At 44.6% G+C, this 12,337-nt stretch overlaps 1 protein-coding gene across 1 annotated transcript in view; it reads left to right on the top strand.

Moving 5' to 3' along the window:
- The first annotated feature begins 1,539 nt into the window (after positions 1 to 1,539).
- DENND4C (DENN domain containing 4C) overlaps positions 1,540 to 12,337 on the top strand; it is a 1,503,495-nt gene continuing 1,492,697 nt past the window's right edge. The window contains exon 1 of the mRNA XM_086951990.1: positions 1,540 to 1,710. The gene's annotated coding sequence lies outside the window, so the exon portion shown is untranslated. The remainder of the gene's footprint in view (positions 1,711 to 12,337) is intronic.

Consider the following 12,337-nt stretch of genomic DNA (forward strand, 5'->3'; position numbering starts at 1 on the left):
GGGACCGCTCCCGCAAAGACGTCGGGGCCATGGCCCAGCAGTTGGGGCACGACTTGGGGTCAAAACCTACTTGTCGCCAAATGTAGTAAATGAATGAACTGGAACCAGCAGATCAATGTAGGAGTTTATTTCAAGGTAACCTGCCCACGACAGGCAGCAACGTGAAACCCATATACTGACTGGATTGCGTGCGGTTACTATGCCGCTTGAAGACTGTTAGAATACTACATTGGGTGTCTTATTTTTACTGCCTCTTTGAAATACTGCGCGTTGCCAGAGGATCATAACATATGCTGTATATTTGAAGCCCTGAAGAAGTCTCTTAATGAGATGAAACGTGTTGGCTATGATGATCTCGTCTATGGAAGAAGTTTCTGTTCTATGAATAATAAAAATAATTTTGGAACAAGAAATACATTGATTGAATCTGGAAGCCTTCTTTCCTTATGGGCAATTATTCTCTCAACACTTACTTGAAGTAGATTGTGATAAGAAGCATTACCAATTTGTCAATACAGTGCTGAAACCTCCTGTGTTGTGTTAAATTTGTGGGATTATTTCCTACATTGTGGGGAGTATAGGGGGGGGAAGTACTCCTTGGTTTCGTGCACCGCTAATTAAATTTGTGGACACTGTTCATTTGTTTGGTGCGGATTCTATTAGCCTCTGCCCCCTGTTCTATTGCTTGTTTTTGCAATAAAATCTTTGTCGTGGTGGACTCGGAAGAGGAAACACGTAATATGCGGGGAGGTGTTAGGGTGTTGTTAATGTGAAGTAAGATGTAATGTGCAGTGTGTGAGTGCATGCTTAAGAATAAAGTAATGCTTGATAGCAGCTCCCATGCATTAATTAATTTGCAAGCTCCTGGCCAGTAGACCCTACACCAGTGACAAGGAGTCAAGTCACCCTATGTTTGACATGCCAAGAAGCAGTCAATATAGCAACATTCGAACCATTATCATTTAACATGCAGAAAATCCGCTGTCAGTAAATGCTAGAAATACCACATCATGTACTTTGTCCACCCCGTACCCGGCCAGGGAAATGCAGCGCTCCGTTTCACTTAGCCTGAGAGAAAATGGCCTGCCCGGCTGTCAGTCGTACACAGACAGACAGCTCACACTCCGTCACCACCCGGCACCCTACGCAGAGATCTACACCTGCCCTCCCAACTTTGCCACCTGCCCTCATTCTCCACCATCTCCTCCTTCTCCAGACTTCCCTGCAGCTCAGAACGGCAGGAGGTAGCAACCTAGTTCGACCTGCCTCGCCCAAGACAGGGTGTCACCGCCCTTAACTCAGCCAAGCTCAGCCTACCTGCTCCAAACTGGGCGGCTCCCGGCAATTTTAGGAGGACGGCTCCCTTAAAGGCACGTGCGAACTCCGGAGCCAATCGGCACTTCGAAATTATGTATACAGCTCTAAGATTGGTTTATGTGCCCCCAGTGCTCCAACCCTAGGACACCTTACACATTGACAGTGCCTCCTTCTCACAGAAGACACCAGAATATGATCAGCAGTGGGATTGGTTGTTTTTTCGACTCGGAAGTGCTAAAGTTATGTACAAAATGACATCAGCAACGGACGACGGGCATTAAGTTCAATTTACGGACTGTACGTGCAAGTTGAGGACAGGTGGTTGGCTTAAATGGTTGAACATTTTGGACGGTTATGTCTGGCAACTGTTCATGTTTAGAATTACAAACTGAGGTAAGGTGATAGTCGGATTCTCCAAACGGAGTCATTAAAAATATTTGTTTTGTTTTCCTTTTAAGACACTGAATAGCTTTTAAAGGCGGTGCAGAGAGAAAAACACGCAATACCAAGTACTCACAATGAATGGCAAAGGAAGTGTAGAAAGAAAGTAAATTACGTATGTGTTATTTCTTCTTTGTTGCGTGCTCTCGGAGCTTCCTGTGTTTCTCGGTGGGGAATTACATTTAACACCTTGCTAGAGGATAACATCCATACCGCTTTCTTTTTGCAATTTTGAAGGCTGCTGGCAGACCTTCTATAACTTACCAAAAGTTCGCGTTGAGCTGGAATGCTCAATTGTGTTGCATTTCCTCCAGGAGCATGAAGTGATCTTTTGGGGGTTGAAGGCCCGCCAAGTCCTTTTGGAAGGAGTCAAAGTAACCATCAACTTGGGGGAGGTGCCTAAAAAAGCCCCAGGGCACAAATTGGGTTAGAGACAGTTATTCCCACTCACTCCATCCTTCTATTGTTTCTCACACCCGTGTGGCAATTGCATCTTTTAGTTATCTTATGCCGAAAGTTTATCTGTAGTGTAATACTGGGAGCTGGCTAACATTTTGTTTGGTCTCATGCTGTGAACACAACAGCAAAGCACTCTTTATTATTGCTAAATGTTACTATGCCATACTTTACAACGAGCGAGTAAAAGCTTTGTTAGGCATCAAACAAGCTTTCTTTTTTTAATCGAGTTTGTAAGTAATTTCCCGTTGCTTAGACAACACCGTTGTCTTGTGCCATTGGTGATGCCAAAATAGTCCGGTAAATGCAAAGTAACTGGCTGTAAATCGGATTAGTTGTGGTGATGGTCAAAGTGTAATACAAGGCAAAACCCTGTCAGCATAAAATAACGTATATGAATATTTATACATTGTATACCAAAGACTAGAAATGGAAGGAATGCGTGGTTTTCAATAGTGCCATACAGAAAGTTTAGAACGTAGTCACAGTTACTAGTTAGGTAAGTATATATTGCTATGAAGTATTAACCTAAAAATCTATTAATTACTTTTAACTTAAGGAATAATCATTTGTTTTATCTAGTGACTTAATCAGTCTGGTTTAAAGGGACTAGGAGAATAGAGGTCCTATTAGTTGAGTATGTCTGCAGTGGTCTCCATACATCCTTTTGTCTGTCTGTTTTTAGTGGGTAGTATACTTAAAAAGGTATCCTCCAGGTCCTCTCAGTAGGCAACATCATTTAGCATTTTTTTAATTGTAGGAGGCACACCTTGAACGCATGCCGGTGTAGTTGTGTTGGCAAGGAGTAGAACCAACACAGTTAATCTTCTTCTGCAAAGAATGATCCCGCCCATCTACCCCAGCAGGGCCACCACTCAGGAGAACTCCACTTTGTAGTCGGTATCAATGCTTATAGTATCAATGATGGACGTTTATAATTGAGATTTGATAGGGTAGTGCCATGCCAGATGTATAAAATCAGCATTGGATATGATTGGCGGCAGCACATGGAAGCAATGCTTATGTTTTGTAAGATTTCGAAGTCTTGTTGCCCTTCTAGATCATAAAAAAGTTCACTCACTCCACCAGTCAGTAATCCAGACTCCAACGAATCTTGAGTACTGGGGGGTAAAAGGAACTTATCGTTTCAAGTTCTTGTTCCAGTTATGCATGTTGTCTCTTGGATAGAGTCGCCTAGAGCTATACTCCATGAGGGAAGATGATTTGTCAGTCACATTCAGGACACAATCACTGTTAACCTCCACCTACCATAACTTATTTCACTCGAAGCCTCCTGTGTCTATATGTCACATAGTGGTCGATGTTCCTCTGGGAAAAAAATACCAGAGCAGCTACATTTGGAGCACATGTGGTTACAATGAAGATATCCATTCCATGTTGCAAAAACCATTGCTTAACTGTCACCTTAGATTGAATGTGGCATTTTAGAAATAAGATGAACACTCAATGCTGTTCATATAAAGATCCCAGGAGTAATTGGAGTACTATGGCACAAATATTCTTCGCAGTATAATTTTATTATGCTTTTGCCTTGCGAAGCTTTTCTCTCCAGTAAAGGTATGGGATTGCTCAATCCCCTAATGATCTTAGTTATACAATTAAATGACCCTCATCTTTTATTTGTGGTCCAGTTATGGCATTGAAATGACATTATTCCCTACAAAATGTCAATATATGTAATAAAAAAAAACCTCCTATCATGATGATGTACTTTGAGTTAAAAAAGAAGTGTTCACTACTCGATCACTCAAATGCCATACAAATGTAGATCCAATATTTTAGCCTATAAAACATAATACTCTAGTTTGTGACTATTAGCGGTGTAAATGCATGGACATCATAAAACGTGGTGACAAATTAATTAGTGAGTGTTCCCCTTACTTTCTACTGTCCCTCTTCTGACGTATCCTTCTTGCATTTGATTCAATCTCTTGCTGGAGTCCCTTGCAAGTTCCCTGTTTGTCCCTTGCCAAAATTGTGCTGACTTCTTGTAGTGGTGATTGAATCCACTCCTTGCTGGTACCCCTTATCCGTTTGTCTGTACTCCGTCTTGAAATATCTGCTACCCTAACCTCCCACACCTGTTTCCTGCCTTTGCAACACCCCTTGCCTGTGTCCGTTCTAGCTTTTAACCCATTCCTACCCGTCTTTCCATTCTGCTTATGCTATCCTATTAAATACCACCCTGCTCTCTGTACCACCATCTTTGTTGCTTGTACCACCGGCCTCTTCATTCTCCCTTATTAGTGTCTGCCTTCTAGTATAGACCCATCCATCTACGGTGTGAAATGCAAATGTAATCATGATCAAATCTTTCCAAGTGATCAGGGAATAATATGAAGTTATTTGTGGCTTATCTGGATGGCCTCCCTAATGCTTCTACCCCACAGTTGCCTGTCATCCTCCTTTTTTTTAGGTCTCACCTGGCGTTCACAGCGCGAATGCGCTGTTCTCGCCATGCAAGGGTTTCTTGGAATCAATACGGATTCCAAAGCTTTCAGAGGCGGACTTGAAGCCCCGCCCATCTCTTTCATTCGCTGGCGTCATCCTCCATGCTAAACGCTGGCTCACGATTGAAAACGGGCCTTCTTAGTCCCTCCTCGTTACCGCCCCCTGTCCGCTTTTGGTCCCACCCACCAGGATTGGATCTCTCACTTGCTGCATTACACACACTCCTTCATTTGGTGAGACACAGTATATTTTTCGCACCGCCGACAGCTTGTTTAAAATGCGCCTCGGCGTGCTCCTGTTGCCACCTCCCACCACTTTTCGCTAGTTATTCATTTAAAACGTCAAGTAAACCCCTTCTATATCTTGGCCCCTAATGCAGGACATTCTTTTACCTCCACTATGTTCTGAAAGATAACTCGGGACTATTGTTTTGGCCAAGGTTCCAACAGGAAAAAACATGCTCTTTATTTTGTAAAAGTTTCAGACTAGTTAAACCTTTTACATAATGTCTCTGGGAAGCCCATGTGTGGGCAGAAGAAAGGTCTTTTCTGTATTTCTATAAAGCAGTGCTGCAAGAATGTTAATGTAAATGTGTTTGTATTTATATAGCGCCTTCTACCCAGAGGTCTCGTAGCGCTGTATTCATACCCCTGTGGAACCCTTCCTGGATTTCCTGTGAGATGTCCACTCCTGGGCACCCCAAAGGTGAAGCCAGGCATCCAAGCACTGCTGGGGCCGTTGTAGAGATTAAGAAAGCTATTGCCCAGAGTCACAGATCGGGACCCATGATTAGAATAGGTGGCGAGAATTATCAAGTCCGGGGCGATTGAGTCCAAGAGCCGCCGAGGCGGGAATTGAACCGTGGGCCCGGGCCAGACCTCTGCATCAGGATCTGCCGCTCTAACCATTGAGCCACGCTTCTCCACCCTTCTGCCTGCACAGAGCGAACAAAACAGTCCAAGAGTATGCAACGACAACAAAGGGGCACATCCGAGGTGGTCTCACTCTTTAGACTTGGTTTTCTGTAGTGTTGCTCTTCTGTCTTGAGGCTGGCCGTGAGCGTTCTTGGTGCATTGCATGTTTTCCATGGTAAGTGGTATAAAGTATGATGACATTGGTGTGTGACACAGCATTTTTCTGCGGATGGTGAAGATGTCTTTGCGTCGTGGAAAATTCCCATTCATTTTTCTGTAAATGCCGGGAAACACCAGCATGGGTTTAGTTGTTATGGCAACCGCATTTGTAAGGTGATTGCTATGCTTTGTGGGAGCGCAGTGAATGTAAATGCTCAAAATATCTTAAAACTAGTGGCAACCGATACTGCAGAGCAGAGGCCGCTCAGAAAGCAGTGCTTTTCTGTTGCTTCATACTCTACCTTTTTCTGTTGCACATATCTGGTTCCACTTTTTATTTATTGCCTGTAGTATTTGCTTAATTGCCCCTTTCTCCGTTTATTGCCATTCCTTTCGGTTCTTTGTTAATTGGCGCCATTCGTCGTCCTATTTCTTTCTCATTCCCCTTCTGTTTCTTGTTTGTACTCTTGTTTGTAGCCACTCCAGTTTTGTTTCTTGGCGCGATTCATGGTCCGATTGATTCTTTTTGATTTCTCCTTTCTATTCCTTGCCTGTACTCATCCCTTTGTCCTTCTTCCTTCTTTGTTGTCATTACTTCCAGTTCTCTATTTCTTTGCTCCATCTCTGGACCCTCTGTTGCTTTTGCTGATTCCCCATTATGTTTATTGCGTGTGCTCTTCCGTTTGACAGACTTCTTAGTTATGTTGCATTTTCTCCCCATTATCCACTTCTTGACTCCATGTGTCCTCATTCTATTGCTTCTTCCTTGGATCCCTTTCTGTTTCTTGTCAGTATTTTTCCTTTGTTGGCTTTCTTCCTATCTTTGTTGCCATTACACCTTGTTCTCTGGTTTCTTGGTTGTGTCCCTCTGCCTTCTGATGTTTCTTCACGGTTCCCCATTGTGTTTCTTGTCTGCACAATGTCCTTTGTTGGACTTCTTCCCCCTTATGTCGCCATCACTACCTGTTCGCTCTGTTTCTTGCCTCCATAAGCCCTCCTTTAGTTCTCTCTAGGTTATTTGTTCAGTTTCCTGGCTCTGTTCCTCTATATGTTACTTCTTCCTAGCTCTGTGCTTCCTTTTTAGGTCTCGACTATTTATCACTTAAGTGATAAATTGACAAGAGTATTGAGGGCCAAATAAGCTTTGAAACCAACAGCGGATTTGCCACAGTGCATGTGCTCCATGCGCGTTCACAAACCAGCTACATCACAAACCACCATCTGTCTCTCAGTGCCTCATACACTTTAAAGGCTCCGCTCCCCGCCTGCACTTCACACTTTCTGACTTCACCTCCCACGGCCGCTCTTCCCATTCACGCGCTCGCACATCAAAGGCTGCTGCTCCCCCGTCAATGTGCTCCCGCCCGCCCCCCCACAGCAATGCCAAGAGCTTGTTTCCATAGCATGCCCAACCACGCTCCAAGCCTGTCACAAAGCGCCACAACACCCATCCTCCATCCCCAGAAAGCGCACCTCCCCACACATATCTCCTGCAATCCGGTCTCCCTCCGTGGCCAGCATGCCCACCACGAATCACAAACCATCTGAATACCAGTGCACCACAGTACCCTTTCTGCCTACGACTAAATCAGTTATTTGAAGCCCCTACCTATACAATTTTTGGCCTCGGTGCCAGGACTGCGGTTTAAAAAAAAAATTGGCAACCAACGTAAACTCATTTAATCCTAAACTATCACCCCTATCCTCCGTTTTTCTGTCTGTTTACCAGTGCTTATTGCCAGTCATGTTTTTTTGGGGTGTATATGCACTGCATGCACAGGTTAGTCTCTCCATTGGCTTACTTTTGTTTGCATATGGTTGAGCTTTCTATGCATTTTTATGGAGGCAATGCCATCGAGCTGGCTAATGCACCGCAGCGCCCCCCTCACGTAACAAGCATTTGCAATGCCATACGCTTCCAGTGGCGTCGTTTTGTTTTCGCTTTTCTTGCCATAACACACAACAGTCTTCCTTTGTCATGCACTCTATTCTGTCACCTATTCTTATATTTTAACCTCCCCCTGCCTCTTCCTATACCCTGTACGCTATCCTGCCACCTATCCTATTGTTGTTCCCTGCTCTGCCTTTTACTCTGCCACGCACTCTCTCCTGCCACTTACACATATGCGCAAGCTTTACCATCGCTTCCGCCACACTCTCCATGCCAATACCTCTGCCCCTTACTCTCCATTAACACTTATTCTCATGCTCTATAACTTGCAATGCTTACATTCCACTATGCACTTTATCCTCCCACCTATACTCATGTTCTAGCTTCGCTCGGCGTTTTACTCTGCCCCACACTTTATCTTGCTACTTATCAATATGTTTTTAACTCCCTATGCCTCTTTCTCGTGTTTTATTATATGCCACATGGTATTGCATCTACGTGCCTGTAACTTTCCACCGCACTCTGTCCTGTTACCAATACTCATGCTTTTACTTCGCCCTCCCTTCGTCCTGAAACCTGACCCTCCTTCCGGTCTTCCACAACATCGTGCTCACAACTCCTGACACCCCCTCCCCCCCCCTCACCCCTCCCGCCCCCCAGCATTCCTTCACCTCCACTGAGCCTCCTGCAGTCCGGGGAAAAATCCACTTCAAAGGCCTCCCCCTGTACCCATCCCCCTTGCGCCTCCTCCCCTGCGACCCTGTCAGATGACACCTATACACCCTGTGGGACTTTAAACACTGTGCCAGGTGCCTTTATGCCACCCGTTTGCCTCACCCCACACCACATCGAATTCCTCTTTTTCGAAACTGTGGGTCAGTAATACTCTGCCCAGGATCACCGGATGTTGGTGAGCCACGCCAAGATCTAAACATTTTTCCCCCGCTCCAACGACGGCAGTTTTAAACACAGGGCCCCTCTGCTCCTTCATCCAACCACCAAATGCATTACTACCAAGCCGATGCTCCCGCAGCAGCCCCCGCCACTTCACCGCTACCCGCCAGCACCTACCCTCTAGAACCAACATAGCATGCCCAACCACGCTCCAAGCCCGTCACAAAGCGCCACAACACCCATCCTCCATCCCCAGGAAGCGCACCTCCCATCACATATCTCCTGCAATCCTATCTCCCTCTGTGCCCAGCATACCCACCACGAATCACAAACCGTCTGAATACCAGTGCACCACATTACCCTTTCTGCCTACGACTAAATCAGTTATTTGAAGCTCCTACCCATACAATTTTTGGCCTCTGTGCCAGGACTGCTGTTTTAAAAAAAATCGCAACCAGCATAAACTCATTTAATCCTAAACTCTCACCCCATCCTCCGTTTTTCTGTCTGTTTACCTGTGCTTATTGCAAGTAATTGTTTTTGGGGTGTATATGCACTGCATGCGCACGTTAGTCTCTCCATTGGCTCACTTTTGTTTGCATATGGTTGAGCTTTCTATACATTTTTATGGAGGCAATGCCATTGAGCTGGCTAATGCACCGCAGCGCCCCCTCATGTAACAAGCAGTTGCACTGCTATACGCTTCCAGTGGCGTCGTTTTGTTTTCACTTTTCTTGCCATAACACACAACAGTCAGTATTTTGTTCCCTTTGTCATGCACTCTATTCTGCCACCTATCCTTATATTTTAGCCTCCCCGCCTCTTCCTGTATCCTGTACTCTATCCGGCCACCTATCCTATTGTTTTTCCCTGCTCTGCCTTTTACTCTGCCACGCACTCCCTCCTGCCACTTACACATATGCGCACGCTTTACCTTCGCTTCCGCCACACTCTCCGTGCCAAGACCTCTGCCCCTCACTCTCCATTAACACTTATTCTCGTGCTGCACACTGCTGCATTACTCATACTGCTGCAATCTGCATACTGCTGCACGCCTCACACTTCTGCACACTGCTGCACGCCTCACACTGCTGCACGCCTCACAACACCACCACATCACTCTGGGACACCGCGATATCACTCTGGGACACCACCACGTCACTCCGGGACACCACCAGGTCACTCCGGGCCACCACCAGGTCACTCCGGGCCACCACCAGGTCACTCCGGGCCACCACCAGGTCACTCCGGGCCACCACCAGGTCACTCCGGGCCACCACCAGGTCACTCCGGGCCACCACCACATCACTCACGGACACCACCACATCACTCACGGACACCACCACATCACTCACGGACACCACCACATCACTCACGGACACCACCACATCACTCTGGGGCATCACTCAGGGGCACCACCTCATCACTCAGGGACACCACCACATCACTCTGGGACGTGATACCACCACATCACTCAGCCCAACCACATCATCACTCAGCACCACAACAGCACTGTCCTTGCTTGCTACCAACAATCATTGCCATAGCCAATAGGACTCGCATTAGGAAAGTGTAAGCTATTTGCTTTGTGGATAACAATGCTATTAATTTATACATTTTCAAAGCCAACACATATAAAAAAAAATTGTCATTTACAATACCAATAGCTCACACTTTCCTAATGCGAGACCTATTGCATTGAAAATGCTTGTTCAATTTCAAGCTTTTCTGTTTCCAGGCTCCATATTTCCCTCGCTTGATATTGTACCCAATTCTCTTTTCTTGGCCTCCATTTGCTCATGGTTTGTCGGCTTTTGAATACCTCCTAGGTGATAAGGAAGTTGTAAGTTTATAGTGCATATAAAAGTCCAGTCCGTGGCATGTTACAAACAGTTTGTGTCCTAAATTATATTTCCATTCTGCAGCTATAGGCATCATGTGGGTGGTGATTGCATTTTTATTGCCAGCGTCCAGCTTGGTACGAGCAATGCTATTTGCAGTATTAATAAAGTCTCTCATTAGTTTGTTCATGTTCAGCAAAAATTGGTGTGTAGGTCCTGTCATATGCTGCTTTGTCCATACTTTATGCGAACAAGTATCAGCAAAGCTAATGTATTTGCGTCTACATATAATTGGAGTGACCCATTTGGTTTGCCAATATTTCTTACAGGTTATATTGTAATGCATTATTGGATTTGATACTTCAATGAAGAACTTTGATACACAAGTATCATACATCCCCAGATCGCTGATAGGCATTGCCATCTCACAAGAGACTGAGCAAAACCCCCAAAATATTGTGTTGAAAACCTCAGAATCGTGGAATGCGGCACTCTAGTAAGTGGACAGAGATATATCAGGCTATACTACTGACAGACTAAACCAATGCAAAAAAAGTTTCCTTCTGCCTTCCATCCCCTTTCCTTTTTGTGTTACATCTTTCCCTCTTCTGTTTCCCTTCAGTGATTCGAAGTTGCTCACTTGGTTTACATTACAAACAAACCTTTACAGGCCTCTTTAAAAATAATAGCGGTCGCTATATAGATACTGGTATAAGGTAGTTTTCATGTATTAGGAACTCTTATTGCGTATTGCACTTGGTCACTATTTGTATGCGGCCTCTATTTTTCACTTGGTACACTAAGCACTCTTGATATATCACTTTTTATAAATACACTATCTTGTGCAAACCGTATCTGGTTTCTAGAGTATGCTTTTCTACGACACCCTAATTCCAGTAATTGAATGCTGTCATGCTTTTTTCTTAACCATAGATTGTCTGTAAGAACCATTGTTTCCATATACATTTGTGCACAACGCCCATAGGGCTGAAAGGGCTTTAATCTCCCCCCCCCCCCCTCCCCCCCCCTTACCCACACACACAATCGTGTGTCAGCCAGGGCTGCTGTAGCTGAAGCTGCCGTGGGCTCGGTTGGGCAGTGTCTGGAGTTACTCTGGCACGCCCCAAGTTGTTCACAGGTCTTTAAAGACCATTTGCATAACTTTGTAAAGTGGTTACCCAGGCTGAGTTTTATTTCTGGTTCCAGCCCCCCCTGGATCCCCACTCTGCCTATTCTTTACGCTTGTATTTAACTGTTACTACTGTTGTGTGAGAATGAATTTCATGAAAATAAAAATTAAGTAGGCTTGCCAAAAGAGCAAGTATTTGCAATGCAATAGGTCTCGTATTTACGCCAGCTTGAGCTATTGGCATTGTAAATGACAATTTCTTTTATTTATGTTTTTATTTTTAAAATGTAAATAAAAGGCATTGTCATTTACAATGCCAATAGCTCTAAATCTCGCAATCGGGAGACTTATTGCATTGCAAATGCTTGTTAAATCTTGGAAGTCTTCTCTTCTTCAAGGCTTATTTTCATTGCTTAAGTGCAGCACTAAGTCACATGTCTCTTTGAATAATATTATACAGATGGTTGCTTCCCCAATTTGCTAAAGAAAAGGTACTATATAAATCGGGAAAGTGACATGAACTACAAATCTTTCACTAGACGACGCAGAAGGACAGGACTTTAATGCCATCCTCCATGGTACACGATAAGCAACATATGATATTGTACTCCAGCTTCCTTTACAAAATATTCTGTTTTGGGCTTTGCCTCATCCCCGTTTATCTATCGCTTGTGTGGCAGTTTTATGTGCATTTTAGACGAATTCACTCCGCTGTTGGTTAGTGTAGGTTGTTTAAACTGCCTCCCTGAGACTTTTTTGGTAGAGTTTTTTGTGAGTGTGCACAGTCAAGGCACATCATTTTCTTTACAGCATAATTTCCATA

This window comes from Lissotriton vulgaris, unplaced genomic scaffold (assembly GCF_964263255.1).
Source record: "Lissotriton vulgaris unplaced genomic scaffold, aLisVul1.2 SCAFFOLD_247, whole genome shotgun sequence".
Lineage (NCBI taxonomy): Eukaryota > Metazoa > Chordata > Amphibia > Caudata > Salamandridae > Lissotriton > Lissotriton vulgaris.